Source organism: Mustela lutreola, chromosome 2 (assembly GCF_030435805.1).
Source record: "Mustela lutreola isolate mMusLut2 chromosome 2, mMusLut2.pri, whole genome shotgun sequence".
Classification (NCBI taxonomy): domain Eukaryota; kingdom Metazoa; phylum Chordata; class Mammalia; order Carnivora; family Mustelidae; genus Mustela; species Mustela lutreola.
Genome location: NC_081291.1, coordinates 174,872,227 through 174,897,101, shown reverse-complemented (window position 1 = coordinate 174,897,101; position 24,875 = coordinate 174,872,227). Strand labels below are relative to the sequence as shown.

The 24,875-nt window shown below is 36.8% G+C and overlaps 1 protein-coding gene and 1 non-coding gene across 2 annotated transcripts in view; one reads left to right on the top strand and one right to left on the bottom strand.

Moving 5' to 3' along the window:
* Positions 1–24,875, top strand: part of ZPLD1 (zona pellucida like domain containing 1) — a 236,288-nt gene that overhangs the window by 52,325 nt on the left and 159,088 nt on the right. The gene's annotated exons all lie outside the window — the stretch shown is intronic.
* Positions 17,174–17,302, bottom strand: LOC131826265 (small nucleolar RNA SNORA18). The gene has a single exon (XR_009351514.1). It is a non-coding gene; the product is annotated as a small nucleolar RNA SNORA18 (small nucleolar RNA).

The window sequence follows — 24,875 nt, the reverse complement described above, 5'->3', positions numbered from 1 at the left end:
GAGCAGGGGGAGCTCTGAGGCTCAATCCCAGGACCCTGGCATCATGATCTGAGCCAAAGACAGATGCTTAATGGACTGAGCCACATGGACACCCCTGATGTTTAGTTTTCAACTAATGTTTGCTTTTTATATTCTTTTCTAAATCCTCTGTAATACCTTAGTACAGACCTTGTGTTGGTTCTGTGGTTCATCTTTGAGGGAGAGGGCCTGGATATTGGCTGTCTGTTTGCCCAGTGATGGTGTGGGTGGGGGTGAGAGGAACATTCTGACCTTGGATTGCCGTCTCACATGCTTTCTTACAAAATCCTCTCTAACATCTTCCCCTTGAGGCATGTCTCTCTCCTTAGTTTTTGTGTCTTTCTTCTTTAGGGGATCATCAGCAGATCCTTGTGGGTTGCAGGGGAGGCTGGAATGTCAGAAGTCCTTCATGGGCAGTCTAGCATGTATATAAATCTGCAGATCCTGTTGCCACCAGTGCATGAACCATAGTCACTACTTACCATCTCTGCTATTCCCTCACACTCCTCTCCTCTGCTTCCTCACTTATGAGGCACTCTCATTGTTTTTGGCAGTTGTTCTTCCAAGTTTAAGGTTTGGATTCGTGCGTTCCTAGTTTCATTAGGGACAATATTTTCTTCACATTTTGTTGCTTTCAGTGTGCTTTGGAGAGGCCTGGTAAACAAAAAACCACTTACTCCTTTAATTGGAAATCTCCATGCCAGTGGTTTATTTTATTTTTTAATTTTTTGTTTATTTATTTATTTTTTTCAGTCAAAAGAAATCTCATTACAAATTACTTTAAAGAATTCGCAGTGTCTCAGTTGTGTGAAGTAGTCATCAAAAAGACCCAAATCACTGAGAAGATCAGGAGTTTCTAGCTAGCGGTGGTGTTCATTCAAGCTCAAATTCCCAGAATATTTATTATTGAATCATTAACTCATACGATGGTGGGTTGGAATGTGTAAAAGCAAAGTTTGGGATCACAATGGCAAGTTTTAATTTCAGTCCAATTAGTTTCAACATTACTTAGGAAGGAATGAAAGCGTCATTGACATCTTTCCCAGGGAAGTCATTTGATTAGAACTCTGTTTAAGAAAGATGGATTGGAGAGAACAGAGAGAAAAGATTAACAGGGAAGAGACTGGTGAAGAGGCTACTATAGTCATACTTTTAGAATTTGCATCATGTTTTTCACTACTTCAGATTTACCAATCCTGAATTAAAGAATAAAAGAGGGATATATTACTTATATTTTGGTGAACTTTCTCATGTAAATGGTATTTTTCACAGTGCCTTTGCCTCCCATTACTAAAATACTGCAAGTTCTAATTTTTCATTGGCTATAAATATAACCAACTGAAATGTAGACTACAGACCAAGATGGCAACATAGGAACTCCTGATATACCTTTCTCCCATTGACTCACCAAATATGTAGTTGCACATGGAGAAATTCCCTCAGACAGAAATCCAGAAAAAAATTGAGTGTCTCCTACACATTGGGAGAACAAGAAAATAATCACTTTGAAATGGGTCGCAGAAGCTAAGACATACTCTTGCCTTAAACGCCACCCTCAACACAATAGCACCATAAAATTGGGAGGAAGCCCTCATCTCCCACATTCTCCATAGGGAATGAAGGGTTTGAGTCACACAGAAAGGGCCCCAATTTTTAAGGCTGCCACATGAGAGATAAGCCCCCCAAATCATTCAGCTCTGAACACCAGTGGGGCTTGTGTTTGAGTCCCACAGGACTATAGCAAACCAAGCCAGTTGTTAACAGGCATGCAAACAGTGTAGCCATCCTGTCAGGGCTCAGCGTAGAGGGAACAGACAAAAATGCCCACTGTATATTGTCAATATACCAACATGCCAATGTATATTGTGGATACCCAGTATAAAAAGATATAAATGTGATGCCCAAAACATAAAATGTAGGAAAGAGGAGAGTAGAAAACCAGAGCTTTTGCATGTATTTGAAGTTGTTATAGGCTTAAAATAAATTGTTATAACCATAAGAATGTTTTAAATAAGCCTCATGGTAATCACAAAACAAAAACCTATAGTAGATAAAAGAATCAAAGCATACTACCACAGAAAATCATAAATCACTAAAGAAGAGAGAAGGAGAAAGAAAGCAAGAAAGGTACTACGAAGTATTAGGAAACAATAAAATAGCAATAGGCGATCCATCTCTGTCAATAGTTACTTTAAGTGTGAATGGGCTAAGTTCTTCAATCAAAGGATATACAGTGGATGAATGGATGAGAAGGCTCACTTCAGCTTTAAGGACACACAGACGGAGAGTGAAAGGTTAGAAAAAAAAAAAAATTCCATTCAAATGGAAGCCAAAAGAAGGCAGGAATGGCTATACTTAGACAAAATAGACTTCAAAACAAAGACTGTAACAAGAGACAAAGAAGGTCATTATATAATAACAAGGGGGTCAATTCACAAGATGATGTAATATTTGTAAGTATTTATGTGCCCAACATTGGAGCACCTCAATATATAAGGCAAGTATTAACAGATCTGAGGGGAGAAATAGCAAAAGAACCACAGTAGGGGACTTTAGTACCCCACTCTCAACAATGGGTGGATTATCCAAACAGAAAATCAATAAGGAAACATTAAATTTAGGCTATACTTTAGACCAAATGGTCCTAACAAACACATATAGACATTTATCTTCCATTCAACAAGCGCATAATATGCATTTTCCTCATGCGTACATGGAACATTCTCCAGGAGAGATCGTATGTTAGGCCACAGAACAAGTCTTAATAAATGTAAGAAGGCTGAAATTATATCAAGTGTCTTCTCTGACCATAATGTTATTAAATCAGAAGTTTAACAAGAGGAAAACTGGAAAGTTTACAAATATGTGGTGATCAAACATCATAGTTCTGAAAGCCAGTGGATCAAAGTGGAAATCAATAAATATCTTCACACAAATGAACATGGAAATACAACATACCAAAATTTATAGTCTGCAATAACACAGTTCTAAGAGGGACATGGGACGCCTGGGTGGCTCAGTTGGTTAAGCAGCTGCCTTCGGCTTACTTAGGTCATGATCCAAGCGTCCTGGGATAGAATCCCACATCAGGCTCCTTGCTTGGTGGGAGCCTGCTTCTCTCTCTGCCTCTGCCTACCACTTGGTCTGCCTGTGCTCACGCTCTCTCTCTCTCTAACAAATAAATAAATAAAATCTAAAAAAAAAAAAAAAGAGGAACATTTATTGCAATAAAGAGCTACCTTAAGAGAAAAGAAAGATCTTAAATAAACAACCAAATATTATACCTTAGGCAACTAGGAAAGGAAGGATGCCCAAAGCTTATAGAAGGGAGGAAATAACAAAGATGAGAGAGAAATAAATGATGGGAGTGAGATAAATACAGTGATAAATTTATAGTGATATATACCCACTTTGGAGTAGTCACTGTTAGATATTGTGAAGAAGAAATATGAAGTAGAATATTCTTTTACCCTTAAGAAGCTTACATTGTATGGTGTGGTAGGCAGCAAATGGGCCCCTAAAGATGGCCACATCCCAATCTGCTGAAGCCTGTGGATATGTAAACTTAAAAGGCAAAGGGATTTTCCAGATGTGATTAGGGTTAAGAATTTTGAGATGGAGAAATTAACCTGAATCAACAAGGTAGGTCCAATGTTATTATATAAGTTCTTAAAAGTGGTAAATCTTTCCTGGCTTTGGTCAGAGAAAGATATGAGGATGGAAGAAGGGTCAGAGAGATTCTGACTTTGAAGATGGGGGTCAGGAATCATGAACCAAGGAATGCGAGTAGATTCTAGAAGATATAAAAAGCAAGAAAATGGATTTTCCCTTAGAGCTTCTAGAAGGAATGCCACCCTGCTCTCTTGATTTTAGCCCAATGAGACCCATGTTAGACTTCTGACCTGCAGAACTATTGGATAATAAATTTCTGTTGTTTAAGCCACTAAGTTTATGTTAATTTGTGATGGCAGGAATAAAACACCACACCTGTAGTGACAAAAAATCTAATGAGAATTGTGGCACAAAATACGGCACTTTCCATATTTTGTCAATTCCGTTTTCACAATTTGGAGCAAAATATGGGAAGTGCCATAGAGACATGACCAAAGCTCTTGAAGATTTGAGAACAAAATGGGGATTAAGAAGGACCTTAAGGAGGAGGTGACATCTGAACTGGGTTTTTGAGGTTACATAGAATTTCAAGAAATAGAGATAAGGAAGACAAATTCTAGGCAGAGGGAATGCAATTAATAAAGGCAAGTAAATGTGAAAATATGTACTGTGTTAGGGGGAAAGGTGAATACACCAGTATTGTGGCACAGATGATTAGATTAATATTGCTAAGATAGTTCTTTTTATTCTTAGATATTTTTATTGAATCACAAATTTAAAAAAATTTAGAATGCAGTGATACAGGGAAGCTTAGATTAGAATTGGATAATGAAAGATTTTGAATTTTAGACAAAGTCTATTATTTTTATTTGACATATATTAAAATTAATATATGCATATATTAAAATTTGATGCATAAAAAATGTAGAGACTTGGTCAAAGTTTATTTAAAAAGGGAGAATTAATTGGAGAAGAAAGAGGAGAAAGATTAATTGGCAGGAAAATAGTTAAGTCACTGATGCTGTCTTGATGAGATAAAATAGCACAGATACCAGCAAATTTTTTCACTCATTTTCCATAGTATTTCTTTGGAAGAATATCACTCTATGGTCAAGTTTCCCTATCTTGTGGACTTTTGGACACATGGGAAATGGAAGAAAAATATGCTTTACATAATATTATATTTAACATAAGCAATTTAACTAAATAGAAACACTTTGCTTTAATGACTGGCAAATGAAACTGGTATATCCCTTTCCCCATACTGACATAGTTCTGATCTTCAGAACATGCCTACTTTTCTTATTGAACTGGGAAGAGAATTCCTAAATTTTCCACTGTCCTTGGCTTGGTCTTAATCCCCTCAATCAGTAGAAATGGTTCTACTTCCACCATTGTGGGATCCATTATGTGTATCCCTAGATGCTGCCTGCCTCAATGGGCAACTCGTACTTCAAGGATCTTGAAAACTTGCCAGTTTGTCTTGCAGGAGTAGCAGTAATTTCGTTGAGTTTACTTTTATTCTCTAAGACTTTCTTCTTACCAATTCTCTCTTGATCTTTCTCTTATTATCTCCTGTTTTCCATGAAGTACATCTGTCCCCAACCATTCCCCAAACTCCATTCTTTAGGCCACTCTCAGAAGGAACAGCCTTTTGCTTTATTTTTATGGGGTGTCATTATAGATAGGAAACATTGTAGAGTGAGAAGATAGACTATTTAATTGGATCTGGATGAGAGGGAGTGAGAGGAATAAATGGAGGATAAAGACGGTTGAGATATGCCAGTCTGGGTGATTAATGTGATTAATTAATAGATATTAATGTGATTCATTAATAGATATGATTCATTAATAGATGTGATTCATTAATAGATAATATCTATTCATTAATAGATAATGAAAAGTAAGGTCGAACTTGACCATGTTGAACTTGAGGCTCCAAATGCTTCATTTAAGTATAGCTGTACAGGAGTCATTTAGAAATGGCAGGCTGGTCTGGCAGATATAAAAAGTCTGTGGTAAAATATGCTGGTGGATATACAGGAAGGATAATTCTAGAAGTAAAAATATATGAAGAGAGTGAATTTGAGAGGATACATGGAGAAGGAAAGAGGACCAAAGAAAAAGATGATGGACAGTAGTTTTCTTTGTTTATTATCATTGATAATCTTCCTTCTCTTTTATTGGTAAGAAGTCTACTTGACTCACTGAATGTGTTGTCCTGGCCAACTTTTACTAACTGGAAATCATTGTTTTCTCATTGGCCTGAGGTATGGGGAATTTGACAAACCTAATCTCTAGTGGTTATCTCATTCAGTGTCATTGTGCACTAGAATTAAAAGTCCCCAACAGAGCTGCATATCTCAAGCATGTATTCTGCTTCTATATCATGTCAAAGTTTCTCCAAATTAATCCAAAGAGGGAAAAATCCAAGTATTCTTTTTCCCTTCCGAGTCTATGGCAATGAGCAATAATAATAGTCTTTGAGAATTAAAAAAATGATCTGCACCCATATTGGTATGCTCTAGGAATACTTCAATGCTTCCAAATAGCTTTTGCTCAAATATATTTCTTTATAGAAATGGCTATCTCATCAGCACCCATGTGAAAAACTTTTAATTTAGTTAAATTTATGCTAGAAGTTGTTGGAAATTGGAGTTTTGCAGGGGTTCCTCCCCTCCTCTCGTTATAATTCTCATGTGAATTTGTCCCCTGCGAAGTTATGCAGCTCTCCATCTGGCCATATTCATAAGCCATCCTTCTAGTAGAACTTTGATAAAATGCATCAGCTTCCTTGGAATTAGATTAGCATCTCAATGGGAGAGTTTTCCAGGCTTTTCCTGCTGATGGGAGATGAAAGCCTCATAAATAAAAATGCTGAAGAAGACAATTAGGCCTAAACATCTTTTCATTTGTTGTTTCTCTTCTTCCATGGCTTGATATTAATGCCCTCTATTCCATTGTTGCCTACTCTAAACATTGTATAATAGTGCTAGAAAGTTAACTAGTACCCTTTAATCTAGCAGTTGCTTCTTCTAACTATTTGAGAAAACTTCTCAGTGACGGATGTGGGTTCTTTGTGCTTCATTATCAATTACCATCATTCTAGATAAGGTAATACATGATTTAGTTGATTTTCTCCTTGGAATTTCATGTTCTCAAATAATAATGATTGGCAGTGTATTTGGAATAAAACATCATAATGAAGTCTGCTTATGTTAGACTGGAAGTAGATACTCAAGTCTATGTCTTTCTTTAACATAGGTTATTAATTTATAGATGACATTTAAGTGTGTAAGTCAATTCTGGGACACAAGATTTGAACTTAAGCTTCATTTGAGCTGAGCTGTAGCTGAATAAAGTTATGACATAAGACTTGACTTTATCACAATGATGTCGTTTGTGATTATTCTACTTTTGTATTAAAATGATTTTGAGGCAAGTGGCCTTCTTGTTATTATTGCTATAATTGTGATAAAGTTATTGATCATAATAATTTTTATTATTTAAGAATAAGGTGGTTAGGACCCATAAGATTTGAAGAAGTATTGTTGTCAGTGTTTCTGGAATCAAAGTTAAAGAGAGTCAGGGAGAAAAGGGAGTTATGTGCTATAAAAAACAGAATACTGATGGACATCATAAAGAAAGGTGGCTAGTTTGGGCTGGAATGTAGCTCTTACTAACTGGAAATCACTGGTACCTTGAAAAATATCTATGATTGAGGGATGAAGATGAAGACAGCTTAGTAATAATCAAAGTTAGGAAAGAGCTGTTGGAAAGCATGTGGAAATGGCACTAGAAATAATTTTGTGTCATTGAAGTGTATTCAAATTTCTCATCTTGGGATAATATGGAATTCTAAACTTTTTCTAAAAAGAATTTTAAATACAATATTTGTCTCATTGACATTCTTAAGACTGATATTGTCTCTTCCAAACTACTTTCTACTTTTCAATAACTCCCATTTATCTTCCACATACCTTGAAAACAATTTTAAACAAATTTTAACAGAAAATAGGTTATTATATTTTCTAAAGTACGGAGAAATTTATAATGCATTGCTTTTACATATGAGCACTTCCTAAAGTTGAACACTATTTCAGGGAAAAGCAATTACCTAAGAAGGTGGTTAAAATCTCAGGTCGTATTTGATCAACAATTTATTCCTGAATTATGCTGCCTAGTGGTAGAAAATCAAGAGTAAGTTTTCTTAAAATACTAGCTATGATTTTGGAAAACTGTCAGTCTCATCATGTTTTTATTATGGGAAAGGATCCTAACTGCAACAGAAATAAAATAATAGACAGAAGCCATATGGAACTTTATCTACTTGCTGCCAAGAAATTGTCATCTGTTTTAAAGACCAAAGACGTCCAAGACATATAAAGAAATGTAATCCTTTATATGCAAGGATGCATTTGATTGAGTGACATTGATCGGAAATATGGAACATAATGTTTGTTTTTAAGAAATTATTTAAATCTATTGATTGTGAATTAAATTATGCCAAATGGATTTTTTGATCATAGGATTTTTTATTTACTTTTGGTTAGCTTTAGATTTCTATCCATAAGCACACTTGAAGTTGGCCCTTTATTGTTAACTTTTATAGGATTGTATGTCTGAGTGTGCTGGTGTGTCTATGTGTGTGGTTGGAACAGTTTTTTGTTTAAAACGGAAAAAGCAGTGATTTTATATTTTGTTAGATATTTAGAATGTATGAAATTAAGATTGAATAACTTGGTCCTAGTAACTTATAGTAGATTGAAATCACAGAATGAAACTGAAATATCAGAATTAAATAAATTTTGAGAGTCTTATTAAATTTAATATGCTAACTCCTGATATAAAAATAATAGACTGAGGAACAGAGGAACAAATGGGTCTTAGTTCCACATGGGATAGTATTATTCATAGTGTAATAAGGCCAGGAAGAAAGCAAGTCTGAGCAGGAGGGCTCAGTTCTGCGTCTGATGCATCTTTTTGTTGAAAAATGGAGGCTGACAAAGTCATCAAGCAAACTCCGTTTTCCTCAGAAATAGAAGATCTGACCTAGTTCCTACATTTGTTTGATAATTTGTGGTAGTTGTGTTTTTGTTTTTACAGAAAACTACACTTGTCATATTTGTACAGCTATGGTTCAGGTTGGAGATTGCTGTGTAAAGGGAGTCTCTGGGTCTATGGAGAAGTGAGAGGGGGTCTTAGCGGAGAGAATATGGTAGGTTTTCAAAGAAACAGAACCAAAAAACTGACAAATGTATAGTGGAGGAAAAAGAAACATAACTGTAATTTTGTAGGGTGACCTATATGTTTTGTGTGGGAACTTAAATTCCATTATCCTCTGGCTGTGGCCATTTCTGCTGCTGTGGCCCGTTTGCTGTCACTCTGACTCTCATAGATCTTGGGGAACACTCATTTTGGTGGTGTTTTCTTCTCTCTAGTGGCCCTTGCTTTTCCTCCTAACTTCAAACACTTTAAGGATGGGCACTCTCCTCATTGTCTTACTGGTCTTTCTTTAGAGTCTAATAAAGTGCCTCACTCTTTGTGTTTTATAAACCCCCTTGTGTTTAAACTCTTTTACTTCATACACTATTTCAGTTTCTCACAGTCTCTCAGGGGTGTGTAGTTTGTGTTAACCTGATCAATACTGTATAATTTAGCACCCCTAATTATCTTTGCAGTATGCAGTTGAAGATGACCCCAAATGTGTAGACTAACTGGATGCTCTTTCACCTTAGGACAATTTCCCTCTCTGTCATGTTAGAACTTCCAGGAATGTATATGGGGTAGATTAGCTCTCCACAGTGCCCTTGGGTTGACCTTCTCCTATACCTCTGACAAACAACATACTGAAAGTGACCAAGTGATAGGTTTGCTCTGCTGATTTTTTTCCTAAGTCAAATTGTCCTTGTCTCTTTCTTCCCTAGTTAATGAATGTATGAATGAATGTGTGTGTTTATGTGGGTGACTCACACATCCTAATATAGAACTTTATAGATATGAATTTCAGTGAGGTATTTTTTTTCTTTTAAACACAAGGCCATATCAAAGAAAAAGAAACACTCTTTAGCTGTTGACTGGCTTTCACCACTTATTATGTGAGAAGTGAAACGTCACTAACTTAAAAGAAATTTTAAGATCAATGTGTTTGAGCTTTTCTGATTTTAAAATTCTTTACAGAAACTTGTCAAAAATATTATGTAATGGAAACAAGAAGGCTGAAACTTCTCAGAGCACTGGGAAAATTACTTTGTTTTCCCTGAGTGCAAAAAAAACAAAGGTAAAGAAAAAGAAAAACAGAGTCTTGTTCTGGAGAGACTCCTAGCTGGTCTAGGTGTACATGTTAGTTAAGTGCAGTTGTCACTTTTTAGGGGCTACTATTCTGATTTACATGGAAACAAAGACTGGGCTACAACCATGTATGCACAAGAGCTGTGGTGAGCTAACGAGTGAGACAAAAGTGGTAAATGAACCAACCATTGGGGTAGTTCAGGCATAAAGGGACTTTCTGCTGAGGTGACCTGAAGTTGCCCTAATTCTTCCTTTGTTCCAGTTGTATAGATCCGGTCTCAGAAATGTAGTGGAAGGTTAACATGTCAGACTGTAACTTTATTCTGTCTGTGGGATAACCAAGATGTTTTGGAAAATCAATTTGCTCTCTCCAGGAGGATTCCACTGAACTACAGGAATAGTCTATTGGGGAAAAGTTCCTCTGAAGATGGACATGGTTTCATTTCTGTTTCATTAGCTCTTGCTGCAGAGAAGATGATGGATAAACTTAGTTATTTGCTGCTTTTCTTATTAAGGGTTTTATCCATTTCTTTTCAACTAAGAAGGATATTGGAACCTAAATGTGATTGCTGAGATTTGTCATTTTCAGTAGCTCAGGGATCTCCCTGAAATAAACTAAAGGCATCTGCTTTCAACATTTGTCTATAAAACCACAAGTGAGAGGGAAATGTGTGAACTTCCAAACCCCAGAGACTGCTGCATTTAAGAAGAATTGTAACTATGAATGTAAAATATTTTCCTCCTGGTCACTGTTTATGTTGTGTGTGTGTGTATGTGTGTGCGCACGCACGTGTGTGTGTGTGTGTGTGTGTGTGTGTGTGTGTGTGCGTGTGTGACTGTGTGTTTGCTCAGATGTATTTCATCTTCTCAAGACTTCTGAACTGAAGAATTTTGCATCAGAACTTTTGCTTCCTCTTTTGGATTAAGAGGTAGAATTGTATAAGTATTATAGAACAAGCTGCAAGTTGTATCAATGTGATCAAGTGAAATGAAACATTTAGCCAAATACCCTGTTAATACACACATTGTTTACAGAAATTAGGGTGTGTGTGTGTGTATATATATATATATGTATATATATATATATGTATATATATGTGTGTGTATACATGCATATGTATATATATATATAATATGAATATATAAATATTCTAACCTTAAAGCTATTTTAAGAAAAGTTGAACTTTTTCTCTTCATTGCCATTTTAAATCTGCCTTATAAAATTATGACTGTTTTTAGATATGACACATATTCAAAATGAAATAAAGTGAAATAAGATATAATTTAAAAGTACTCAGCCTTTCTTTTCCTTGTGCTAAACAGTGTCTGTGGTGGAATTTCTCCTGAAATGAGTCTGAGGAAACCTGTTCTGTGGGATGGAGGTGATGTGAATTAACCTGTTTTGGCCTTTGTTTCCTCTCTCACAAAATTAGAGCACTAGAGAAATAATCTCTGTGGTCTTTCCCCTGACTTTCCCTCCAGCTCTAAACACTTCGTTTTGCTTCTTTGTGCACTGCACATGCCACTACCTAACATTCCCTTGGGAACAATACTTTCAGCGTGTACCTCTGTTTTCAAACAGTATTCAAGAGAGAGAAAAGTCTGAGGCAGCAGATCCTGCATTTTCAAATTTTAAGGCTCAACTGAGAAGAGAAGAATTCATCCAGAGAAGGGTATAAATTCCACTTGACTGAATCTTAGCACCTTTGCCACACCTCCATTAGGGAAGGGGTTGACATTACAAAGATTTTCCCATCCCTAATGACTGTGGTTTAGAGTCTCGATTATACAATATTTTGACTTGCACTTCAAAGTTCCCTCAATGTCTCCATCTATGTCCATGGGTAGCTCTCTAAATACAGCAGCTGTGCCATCTGTTTCAAATATTATTTCAGCCCTCGCTGTTTTGGGATAAATTTCATAAAGTGTATTGCATACACACACATTTAATTGAACAAACGAGAAGCCTTTCCAGTTTAAAAAAGCTTCCTAAATGACAAGAAGTGTCCAATTTCCATTCAAATGGTTACTCCGGGGCTTTAAAATGTGTGAATTCATCTAACAGAGGCTGATGGTGTATTTTGAGGCAGATGGCTTGATTCTGCGAAGAAAAAAAATTAAGTGGATTTTACTATCAATCTTATTTTTTTTTGGCAAAAGACTGACATAATAAAGATGTGTGTATTACTGAGAGTGCTTTTTAATAATGATTCTACCTTATGTTTTCCCTCAAGAATATGGTTAACTGACTAGGAAAATCTATTTAGAGATTTTATGTTTATCCATAATGATCAGTTTAGGAGGAAAAAAAAAAAGAAGCCCAGTAACAAAATTGCTGAAATACAAAAGGAAAATAATGCTCTACAACTTTCTAAAGGAGTCCAAGAGGAAAGGAATTCTGAAGTTTATCTGGTATTTCCCCTGTTACGTAGTTGCAAAGTCAATATCTTGAAGTTCTGAGAGAAGGAAAAGGGATCTCACTTCAAATAAGAATGTCTTTAGGGGAATATCCAGAGTATAGATGTCATATCAAAGGCACCTTGTATAAATATACAAAATGACTAGCAGTTTTAAAGTTGAGTCATTGTAATGATCAGTCATTATTGCTGTGTACTTTCAGATTCAGACTCATGTTAGCATGTGTCAAAATTATGTCAAAAGTTCTATGCTCTAAAGATCCTTTCAAGTTTTGCCTGCTTTATGGAACATTCCCCCCCAAATTCACTCCATCCTTCTTCTATTTGTAGTTCGTGGAATTGACTGAGTTCTTGGTTAACTCCTAAGTAGTAAAAACCAAACATGTGTCTCAGTCCTCCTAGAAATGATTGTTCAGCAGCCTTGGTCTAAGCCAATCAACCAACTGCTTCTTCTGGCACCAATTATTGGCTTAGGGATGAATATATGACTTAAGTTTTTTCCAGTCATTCTAAAAGAAAAAGTATTTGTTTGATAGCTTGGGAAAGGTGCTTTCTCTCTTGTAGTTGACATGGACAGGGAAGCATGTGGCCTTTATGGCTACTGATAACTTTCTGAAACATAAGGAGATCTGACCTAAGGATGAAGTGAACGATGCAGATAGCAGGATGAAAAGTGGAAAGAAACTACATCCTTGATGATGTAATTGAATCTTTGGGTCCTTACCCCTGAAGTTCACTATGCCTCTGGATTTGTCCTTATGTTAGCCAATCAATGCTCATGGTTAGAACAATTCTTATTGCTGCCAGTTGGAGTGAGGTTTTTTTTTTAACGTGTGTGTGTGTGTGTGTGTGTTTCTTTTGTTTACATGTAACAAATGCAAAATTAAAATGAATGAATTTTTACTTAAGGAATTTCACATGTTGTGATTCCTTTCACTGCCAATCACTTTAGTTCATCTGAACTCTGAGTCATAATTTTCAATTTTTTTTTAAAGATTTTATTTATTTATTGATTTGTCAGAGAGAGAGAGAGAGTGAGCATAGGCAGACAGAGGCAGAGGGAGAAGCAGGCTCCCCACCGAGCAAGGAGCCCGATGCGGGACTTGATCCCAGGATGATGGGATCATGACCCGAGCCGAAGGCAGCCGCTTAGCCAACTGAGCCACCCAGGCGTCCCAATTTTCAAGATTTTTAAAAAAGAACTCTTGCTGGAGGAGAAGATGAGACAGCTACTTAGAAAGATCATAGGCTTGTCTTATCCTATGAACACAACCAGATGACAAATCATTCTATATATCCAGAAATTGACCTGAAGACTGACAGAACAAACTCCACAACAAAAGGGGGAGAAGAGGCCACATTGAAGGAGGTAGGAAATGTGGAAAATTCATTTAGGGGAGAAATGGATTATAGGTGCTGCAGAGGGGACGGAGCCATGGTTATGGAGAAGGGTAAGAAAGAGAGAGGAGCACAGAAGGGAATACACAAGGAGAATAGGAGAATGTTTCCCCAAAACCATTGCTTGGAAAATGAGAGGGGCTGGATATTGTGAGTTCTTGCAGCCAATGGGGCTTAAAGCCTGGAGTCTTAGAGGTCAGGGGGCTTGGCTGGAATAGAGCCCAGATGGCACTGCCTTTCTCCTGGAGAGAAAGTAGGCAAACAACCAGGGGAAGATGGTATGGAAACTGTGAACTGAAGAATGCCTGGAGCACACAGTGTAAGATTATTAACTCTTCTTGGAGCATGTCTCTGAGAAGTAGTGTTCACAGAGATGTCTCACCAGGAACAAAGGATTTGGTTGGCACCTTTTCCTTCTCCTGTCCTGAGCATAAACATAGACCTACCCATGAAAGCAGCACAGCACCAACACTTGGTGCCTTATTTTCTTATACCAAACCCCCTCCAAGCCTCCCTTCCATACTCTGACAAGATTGCCCTTCTCAGTCAAGGTTGCCTCAGTCCTTGTACAGTGGGACTCTCCCTCAGAAGACCAGCATAAACCCCTGCCTATACCATATCTCCTGATCAGAGAGTCCTTCAAGGCCTCAGTTCTGCTGGAGTTGGTATCAGGTATCATTTCACAAGCAGACCAGAGCACACCTAGTTAAAACTCACCATATTCAGGGGACGCCTGGGTGGCTCAGTTGGTTAAGCAGCTGCCTTCGGCTCAGGTCATGATCCCAGCGTCCTTGGGATCGAGTCCCGCATTGGGCTCCTTGCTCAGCAGGGAGCCTGCCTCTCCCTCTGCCTCTGCCTGCCATTCTGTCTGCCTGTGCTCGCTCTCTCCCACTCTCTCTCTGATAAATAAATAAAATCTTTAAAAAAAAAAAAACTCACCATATTCAGTTCAGGGACCAAACATTGCCCACAGCATTAAAGGAGAACCTCTGCAGATGACTAGCCTGAAGGATACTAGCCTGAAGGATAGAGCAGACAAAGCACAGGAACAGAGTGCATACAGCACACACTGGAGACACTCCCAGGACAAGGCCCTGAAGACTACATGACCTCTTCTTCATAGGGTATTAATTTCAGAAGCAAGAGACATAGTTGGCTTTCCTAATACACAGAAGAAAGTAGATATTTAGAAAAAATGCCAAGATGGAGGAATTTATCCTAAATGAAAGAATAAGATAAAGCCACAGCCAAAGATCTAAGTGAAACAGATAAAGTAACATGCCTGATGGAGATTTTAAAGCTACATACATAAGGTACTCCCTGGACTTGAGAAAAGAATGGAAGACATCAGTGATACCCTTATCACAGAGTTAAAAAAGAATCAGAGATGAAGAATGCAATAAATAAGACTGGACACAGGCTTGATGCAATGAACAGCAGGCTGGACGAAGCAGAGGAATGAATTAGTGACCTAGGAGACAAAATAATGGAAAATAATGAAGCCAAGTAAAAGAGAAAAAAAAATTATGTAACATGAGAATAGACTTAGGGAGCTCAGTGACTCCATCAAACATAATAACATTCCTATTACTATGAGTCCCAGAAGAAAAAGAGAAAAGGGGACATAAAATTTATTTCAAGAAATAATAGCAGAAAACTTCTCTAATCTGGGGAAGGAAACAGACATCCAGATCCAGGAGGCACAGAGTACTTCCTTCAAAATCAACAAAGGCAGGCTAACACCATACATATTGTAATTAAATTTACAAAATATATTAATAAAGAAAAAAATCTTAAAAGCAGCAATATAAAAAAGAAGTACTTAATAAAGGAAAATCCATAAGGCTAGCTGAAGACTTCTCAATAGAAATGTGGCAAACCAGAAAAGAGTGGCTTAATACATTCAAAATGCTGAATGGGAAAAAAATCTGTAGCCAAGAAAACTCTGTCCAGCAAGGCCATCATTCAGAATAGAAGGAGAGATAAAGACATTTCTAGACAAAAAAAACTAAAACAAAAACAAAAACCCAGAGTTTGTGACCAATAAATCAGTCCTGCAAGAAATATTAAGGGGGACTCCTTTAATGAAAGGAGAGACCAAAAGTAACAAAGACAAGAAAATATCAGAGAAAATCTACAGAAACAATGATAAAACAAGTATTAAAGTGGTGATAAATACAAGACAATAATTACTTGGAATGAAAGTGGACTAAATATTCTAATCCAAAGACACAGGGTGTCATAATGGATAAAAAATAAGGCCCATCTATATGCTGCCTACAAGAGACTCTTTTTATTTTTTATTTATTTTTTATTTTAATTTAATTTTTTTCAGTGTTCCAAAATTCATTGTTTATCTACCTCACCCTCTGCTCCATGTAATGTGTGCCCTCCATAATAGCCACAACCAAGGTCAACCTCTCCAATCCCCCTCCAAAATGCTCAGTTTGTTTCTCAGAGTCCACAGTCTCTCATGGTTCATTTCCCCCTCCAATTTCCCCCAACTCATTTCTCCTTTCCATCTCCCCATGTCTTCCATGTTATTCCTTATGTTCCACAAGTAAGTGAAACCATATGATAATTGACTCTCTCTGCTTGACTTATTTACTCAGCAAAATCTCTTGCAGTCCTGTCCATGTTGATACAAAAGTTGAGTATTCATCCTTTCTGATGGAGGCACAATACTCCATAGTATATATAGACCATATCTTTATCCATACATCCGTTGAAGGGCATCTTTGTTCTTTCCACAGTTTGGCGACTGTGGCCATTGCTGCTATGAACATTGGGGTACAGATGGCCCTTCTTTTCACTACATCTGTATCTTTGGGGTAAATACCCAATAGTTCAATGACAGGATCATAGGGAAGCTCTATTTTTAATTTCTTAAGGAATCTCCACACTGTTTTCCAAAGTGGTTGCACCACTTTGTAACCATACATTAAAAGATTATCCACTATGACCAGGTGGGATTTATCCATGGGATGCAGGGGTGATTCAATATTTGCAAATCAATCAATGTGAAAGAACAAATCAATAAGAGAGGAGAGAAAAACACTGTATGTTAACTAAATATTTAAATAAATATTTAAATAAAAAAATTAAAAGAACATTTGCTTAATCTACAATTGTTATGTCAGTCCACATTTCTTTTAGTTGGGCTTCTTTGATCTCTACTTGAGTATGGACATACTTCAAAAATTCTCCCTCTGTAAACTTTGGTCCCCAGTTTCTTCAAGAAATTTATGTTAAGGCCATGCTTAGTGTCAGAGTAGCTGGACCTGCCTGGTTGTCAATTTCAGACATCATCAAGACATGAATAAGTTCAATCATATTTATGCCTAAACTATCACACCTAGAATAGTGCAGATCACTGGAATATGCCAATAGGTAAGATTAAAAATGTTAACTATTAAGACTTAAAATAGTTTTAATAGCCCTGTCTTAGAGTTCTTTCTCTAGATTTAAACATAATTCTGTCAGTAAAGCAAACTATGTATTTACTCCATGAGGCACTTCCAGTGATGTGGGTCTATAGAACAAAACCCATTAGGGCATACCTCAAGTGGAGTGAGTTTTGTTTTTCGATATTTGTAGCTAAAAGCATCCCAATAGATATACACCTGAAGATGTGGCTTAGGGGGACGTCACACTAGGCTCAGTTGTATATGTTATGAGACCATCTCCCTGTCATGAGTGGTGGGTCCTATCTTCCAGCTCTGAATCAGAAATTCTGGGGGTGAGTGAGACCCAGTAGCGTGCTTTAGTAAGCCCTCAGGTGACTGTGTTTGAAGACCACTGAACTGAGCATATCAGGCAGATATATAATTTGCAAACTTTTGTGTTTCCTTAGGATTCTCAAATATAGAATAATAAAAGTTATCATAATAATAAAATGATTAAAAATGTAAAAGAACCCACTGAAGACATTTTTCATGATTATGACTTTTCATTCTGCCAAACAAGACCATTACTAATGAATTGTTTGAAATGACTGCTTATGGTAGAGAGTTACGCTGCTTGTGTGTGTATTTGAAACTTACCACCCAACCTGGAAACCTCATTGCCATTGGATGACATAGCAGAAGCATTTAAGTCAGGTTGGAGGATATTAAGGAATTTCTCAGGGCAGGGTTGTCAGGCCCTTGGCCCCAGAGGATTTTAGTTATGTTACTTTTTATGATGTGGGTTTAGAAAAAGGAGAGTGGTTAACATAGGTTCTTTCAAAGGCAGACTATGTTTTTATCTCTCTCTTGGTTAATTCAGTGCTCAGCTGCCCTCTGGCCTGATCACAGTCTATAGTCCCCTGAGACTCAGTTGTTAAAGCCTAATTATGATTGCTTTGAACTTCCGTGAGACTCTGATGTCACAGGTCTCCTATTAGGTTTTTGATCACAGTTTTCTGTCTTACCTTGCCACTTATGTGATTGCATATTGCTGCATTTCTACTCACACATTGGGAGCCTCTCTCTTTTCGGTGCCTTCTGTTAGGTGATGATAAATGTTTTCTATCTAGCCTAAGAAGAATCATAGCTTGCTGTTACTTACAGAGGTATCCTAATTTTACATTAGAGAAAGCTGAAGTATGGGTCTGGATTATAATTTACTTCATTCATTCATATGTTCCAAAATACTTAATTAGCACCTACCATGAGCCAGGCCCTGTTTAATATTAGCAAAAGCATAAATCGAATAAAAGAATCATAACTCCTATACCAGTGCTATTGTCACCATCCTATTTATTAAAAGCCATTTGAATAAAGCAGATGAAATAAAAAGTAATAAAATACAAATCATGAAGAAATAAGGAAAAAAGAAAAATAAGAGAAAAGGTCACTTGGGAGCTAAGTGCCTTCTAGATGACTGACTAAGCACACAGATTTATCCCCAAAGTTCCAGTGGAATGAGTGAATAAATATAAAATTAAGAAAAACAATGAAACAGTACTAGGAAAGATGAAGGTTGACATTAGCAGAAGCAATAAATTTCTGGAAGATATAAAGCAGATGGGAATGGATTGATGGAGTAACCAGATAGAACTGATAACTGCAGCTAATACAAATGAAATAGAATGGTAATGGAGCAAGAAGGGAGTTTTATTTTTGTTTTATTTGAACAGAACTTTGGCAAAACTCCAAGGTCATAATCATTAGGAGCTAGAGGCAGGAATCATCTACTGGATACTTAGTAGGAAGACCAGTGAAACTAGGACATTCCAAGCATCTGGAAAATGCATACACTCCCAGCTCTAGCAGACCTGGCAAAAATATTTTGAGAACTAATAAAGGGGTGGATGGATTTTGTCATTGGGAGTAAGCAGGGATATTTATAGTGAGTACTGGAGCTAAGAGAGAGAAGTTGAGTGGTTCTCACATGTAATATCGGCTGACAGTAGGGGAAACCTTTCCATACCCTGACAATAAGCTCCTACCTTCCCTAACAGAGAGGTATCTCTGATGACGGATCCCAGCTCACTCATCATAGCCACAGCTTCTGTCCTTTGCAGTCAAATTCACTATCAAAGGAACTGTGACTTTCACATTGGCCATTTGTATCAGTTGTCCTAAACTGTCACATATAAATAGTTGAGTTTCCAGATATTTAAGGAAAAATGACAGGATAAAAATGAGTTACCAACTTTACAAATCAAAATGATTCTTGAAGAAATTGGATTACTGGAGAAATATAGAAAAGATTATTGAAACAATTTAATTGGTATCCTCAAAGAGATTTGAGGGGACACTATAATCATACAACTAGAATATATTGCTAAGAAAAAGTAAAGTATATGAGAGAATTTATAGAAATTAGAAAACCTCTACATGATTGTTGAAATAAATGTATTGAAGCAACTGATGATGTAGACTGTGAAGTTCTTAATTTCCCCAAAGCTTCTTCATATATATAGATAAGACCGGTCACTCTGGAACTAATTTTCATTCAGAAAAGTGTCACTTAAATGAAAACAGTTAACCTACTGCCCAGGTGAAAGGGGATAATATGAACTTCTTTGACTGACAAAAGCTGCCTTTAATCTTAAGGCTTTGGAAAGCTGAGTTGGTTACTGAAGGAGATGGAGAATGTTTGCATGGGGAAGAAGAAATTACCCAAGAAGAAACGTCAACTCTTTTCCTTTTGAGGTTTAATGTCTTTAGTACTTCTTTGGCTGACTAGGGACATCACATTTCTCAGGGAGGAATTCACCATGGGGATAGGTAGAGACTGGACAGGTGTGCAAGGGTCAACATTAAAGTGAAAGTTTAACTTGGGGAGGGTTGCGTATGGGATATCATAGAGCCACAACAAGAAATACCTGTGAAACCAACTACCTTGACAGATTGGGTTATGGTACCAAATAATAATTAAGCTTGCATGTGAGCTGAAAGAGCTATATCCTTGCAGTTTAAACCTAGGACATCAAAGAAATTTGTGCAAGAGACTGTAAAACTATAGTGATGGATAAGGTGTTATAATAGTTTTCAAAAGCATCTCTCTGGTCAGTGACAAAAGTGGTCATAGTATCAGACTCATCACATTCAAGTTTTATCAGCTCATTGACAAAAGAACTGGGGCAAACTCTTTGGAGTCCTGTAAAATTTAGGGAGGAAGAAGGGCTATCTCAAGAAAGGGTTAGTTGTCAGCTAAAGGGCACTTGAAAAAATGTAAAATGTAAAATATGTGACTACATTCATATTCCCCAACTTCTGAAGTAAATCACACAATTACCTAAAAATTTCAGTTAAAAAATTGAATAGTAGAATAGGTGTGGTTGAAAACCTAATTAGTTTTATGGAAGGTAAAGCCAAGAAGTTTCCTCAAAATATAGTGTGAAAAGACTATATATATATATATATATATACTGTGAAACTTGGAAGGAAGGATGTCTTCCAGTATATGAGGTACAAAAACTCATAAGGCATGCAAGGCATTCAGAAATCCCAGGAAAGCATCTATAAGGAGAGTAGAGGGATTAGAAGGAATGATATAATTAAAGTGATAATAGAAGAATACTTTTTTTCTGAGCTGAGAGAAGACATTATTGTTTCAATTAAAAAAAAAAACAAAAAACAAAAAATAAGTGTAAGCAGGGATGTGGAGAAATTGGAACCCTTGTACATTTTTTTTTTTAAGATTTTATTTATTTATCAGAGAGAGAGAGAGAGAGCAAGCACAGGCAGACAGAATGGCAGGCAGAGGCAGAGGGAGAAGCAGGCTCCCTGCTGAGCAAGGAGCCCGATGCGGGACTCGATCCCAGGACGCTGGGATCACGACCTGAGCTGAAGGCAGCTGCTTAACCAACTGAGCCACCCAGGCGTCCCCCCTTGTACATTTTTTATGGGAATGCACAATGGTGGAGCCACTGTCGAAAATGTCATGGCAATTCCTTCAAAACATAAACATACAATTATCTTATGACTCAGTGATTTAACTTCTGGATGTATACTCTAAATCAATGAAAGAAAGGACAGGTACAGATATTTGTACACCCATGTTCATAGCAGCATTGTTCACAGTAACTAAAAGGTAGATACAACTCATGTCCATTACTAGGTAAATGGATAAACAAAATGTGGCATATACATACATTAGAAAATTCTTCAGTCTCAAAAAGGAAGGAAGTTCCAACATATTCTACAACATAGATGTAACTTGAGGACATTATGTTAAGTGAAACAAGCCAATCAATAGAAGGAAAAATATTGTATGATTCTGCTTATATGAGGTTTCTATTTTAGTCAAACAGAAAGTAGAATGGTGGTTCCCAAAGGTGGGAGAAGGAAGTATGTTGATTTGGTGTTTAATGGACATAGTGTTTCATTCAGGCAGGACAAAATGTTCGGAGAGGGATGGTGGTGATGGTTGCACAAGGAAATACAAGGGAGAGGCACAGTGAAAGGGTTAAGAAAGTAGGCCTGCATTTTAGTCCTGACACCACCACGTATCATCTCTATGTCCTTGGTCAAGTCAGGCACCTAATTTCTCTGTATCTCAGTTTTCTCATCTGTAAAATATGGATAATAATGAATACCTCATGGGGTTATTTGGAAGACTTTATTATTGAGAACTATATGAAGAAATAGTACAACTCTGTGGTCTAATTTGGAAAAAAAATCTATTAAAATTTAAAATGTCTTTACTCTCTGACATAAGAGAGCCAGCCCAAATAGGCAGGTGACTTTCCAGCCTTTGGTCCCATTACACCAGTTAATATTCCACTGAATGACTCACATGGCTATAGGAGAGACAGGAAAGTCATAGGTCAAGGGATGTGAATACAGGAAGGGTAAAAGATTCGAGCCATTAATGTTATATAATATCACCAACCTACTTTTTTCATAGTTGTGATTTGGGGGAAAAATCATATAAATAAGACATACATGAGGATTTTTAGGACAATGGGCTTATTGATAACCATGTAGATGTTAGAATTGCATAAGTACCACCAAGGTCACCCCAAAGGTGTCTGTAAAATACTATGTGCTTAAAAATGTTGGATGAAATAATAAACTATTATTCATTCACTCGATGAGAGCCTTTCTTGGCCAGAATGATCCTGTAAGAATGGGATGTTGGGATCCTCCTTCCAATTTGTTTGCTTATTTATTTTAAAGATTTTATTTATTTATTTATTTGAGAGAGAGACAGTGAGAGAAAGCATGAAATGGGAAAAGGTCAGAGGGAGAAGCAGAATCCCTGTGGAGCTGGGAGCCTGATGCAGGACTCAATCCTGGGACTCCAGGATCCCTGACCTGAGCCAAAGGCAGCCACCCAGGCACCCCTTCCTCCCAGTTTATTGAGACAGTGGTCTATACAGCAGCTAAGGGAGGATGGTAAGAAGAGACAAAGTGTTAAAATATCTAAGGCAAATATATCTATATTTATATTTATATTTATTTCATCTATAGTGATATGATTTGCCTTAGATATTCTCCTATCCTCAGTTAGTGAAAAATAAGATGAATCCATAATGGTGAGCGGGATGTGCTTTTTCTGATTCTAGGTAGAGGTCTGGGAGTTTATAAGTAGTGGAAAGTGTACTTGGTGGAATACTCTGGAAATTGGCTTTTTGCCCTAGGTCTGCCACTAATGAAGGATAGAATCTTGAACAAGTTCCTTAACTTGTCTGAGTGACAATTTTTTTATCATTAAAATTGGGCTGGAGGATCTCTAAGATTCTTTCCAACCCCAAGGATTTAAGAAGGAAATTTAAAAAAATGCAAATATGACAACAGTATAGATGGGAATTCATTGAAATGCATTTTGTAATATTAGAAGCAGCAGCTGATTTATAAGAAGCAATAACATGTTCTCCAAAATGATTAATTATAATTGAGCAGTTACTATTGATATAAGGATGGTTATATCTCATGAATAAAATTGTGAAGCTTATTCGAAACCAGTGTTTTTTTTTTACACAAAAAGTAACAGTAAGGTGTTTCAAATTAAAAAAAAAATCAGAGCTGGATAAATTATGAATAGAAAAAACTAAAGATTATAAAGCTTACACTAGGTTATAAATTAATGACTCTGATCCAAAGTGACATACCAAATTAAGAAAATACAAAATATCATAGTGGCTTTCTCCTAAGATATATCCTTTCTAATTGACAAAACTTCCTGCATTGTATTACGGCAGAGCATAGTTACCATTTGTTCCACCAACTCAAAAGACTTTGGCTGTCTTCCAAACATCTCCACCTTCCTCTAAGAAGCAGTTATAAATCCATAATCCACTAATGTATATGAATATACATTATAGATTAGGTTTATATATACAAAATGATTCACTTCACCAGTTATATGTAGCAATATATCACATATTCTTTATTTACCAATTAATCACTTCAAGCTATAATATGTCCTTATTAGCAGAAAGTCTAGCATCTTCTATTGGAGTGCTTCTCCTTCCCAACTATCCCAAGTTGTTCAGGTGGCTTTCTCATACCAAAGGCTATTTATATTTCCAAAGTAATTGTAAATTTCCACTGGTCCTCTACTTAGGAATTCTCATTACCATATGGTGTCCTCTATTGAAGATGGGTCTTAATCCAGTTTCATAGATGTTCATCACTTGATGATTTGTTTCCAGTCTAAGACCCTATATTGGCTTCCCTATGTACTTGGGTTCAATGTATAGAGTGCCTGATCAGGATTCTGAGTTCTGGAGTCATGTGAACTGGATTTGAATTTGCCTTTGCTTCTTTTTACTTGTGTGACTTAAGCCATCATCTAACTTTCTGAGTTTCAATTTCCTCATCTATAAAATAAAGATAATAATAGAATTTCTTATTGTCATGAACATTAAATGAGACAACATATAACAAGCAAAGTACCTGGTACCTACAAGATTTACAGAAAATGTATGTTCCTGTTATCATCATGAATACTACTAGTGGTAATATAGTAATCATTTCCAAAAGTGTGACAATATTGCAAGATTGCTGTGAGCTTAGTGTTCCCATTTTTTACCTCTTGGGAGAAACCTGGGATTCCTTTTATCTAGGATAAAAGTAGAATAAGTAGATATTTGGTATACTTTGCATACCAAAGTAATTGACCTCCTGGGTGAATGTTTCTTTAAGAAAAATGGGCAGAAGTTATGAATAGGCAATTCATGGAAGAGTAACTTTGAATGGCCTGTATGTATAATCTCACTAGTCCCTAAGGAAATACAAATTGAGATAAAAATAAGATAACATTCTATAATCAAGAGATCTGCAAAAACAAATTTCTCATAACATCAACCTGTGGGGGTTTGGAACAATGGTGCCCTTCATGTGTTGTGGATGAGCATGTAAATCATTACAACCAACTACTTTGTTACACTGTCTTTAAGCAGCAGGGAATGGACAAATAAAATGTGATTTATTTATGAAATAGACCACTACACAGTATTAAAATGAATGAAGCTTGGGTCTCCTGGGTGGCTCAGTGGGTTAAGCCTCTGCCTTTTGCTCAGGTCATGATCTCAGGGTCCTGGGATTGAGTCCTGCATTGGGCTCTCTGCTCAACAGGGAGCCTGCTTACTCCTCTCTCTCTCTGCCTGCCTCTGCCTACTTGTGATCTCTCTCTGTCAAATATATAAATAAAATGAATGAAGCTTGTGTGTGAACTGGATACATCTGAAAAATATAGTGT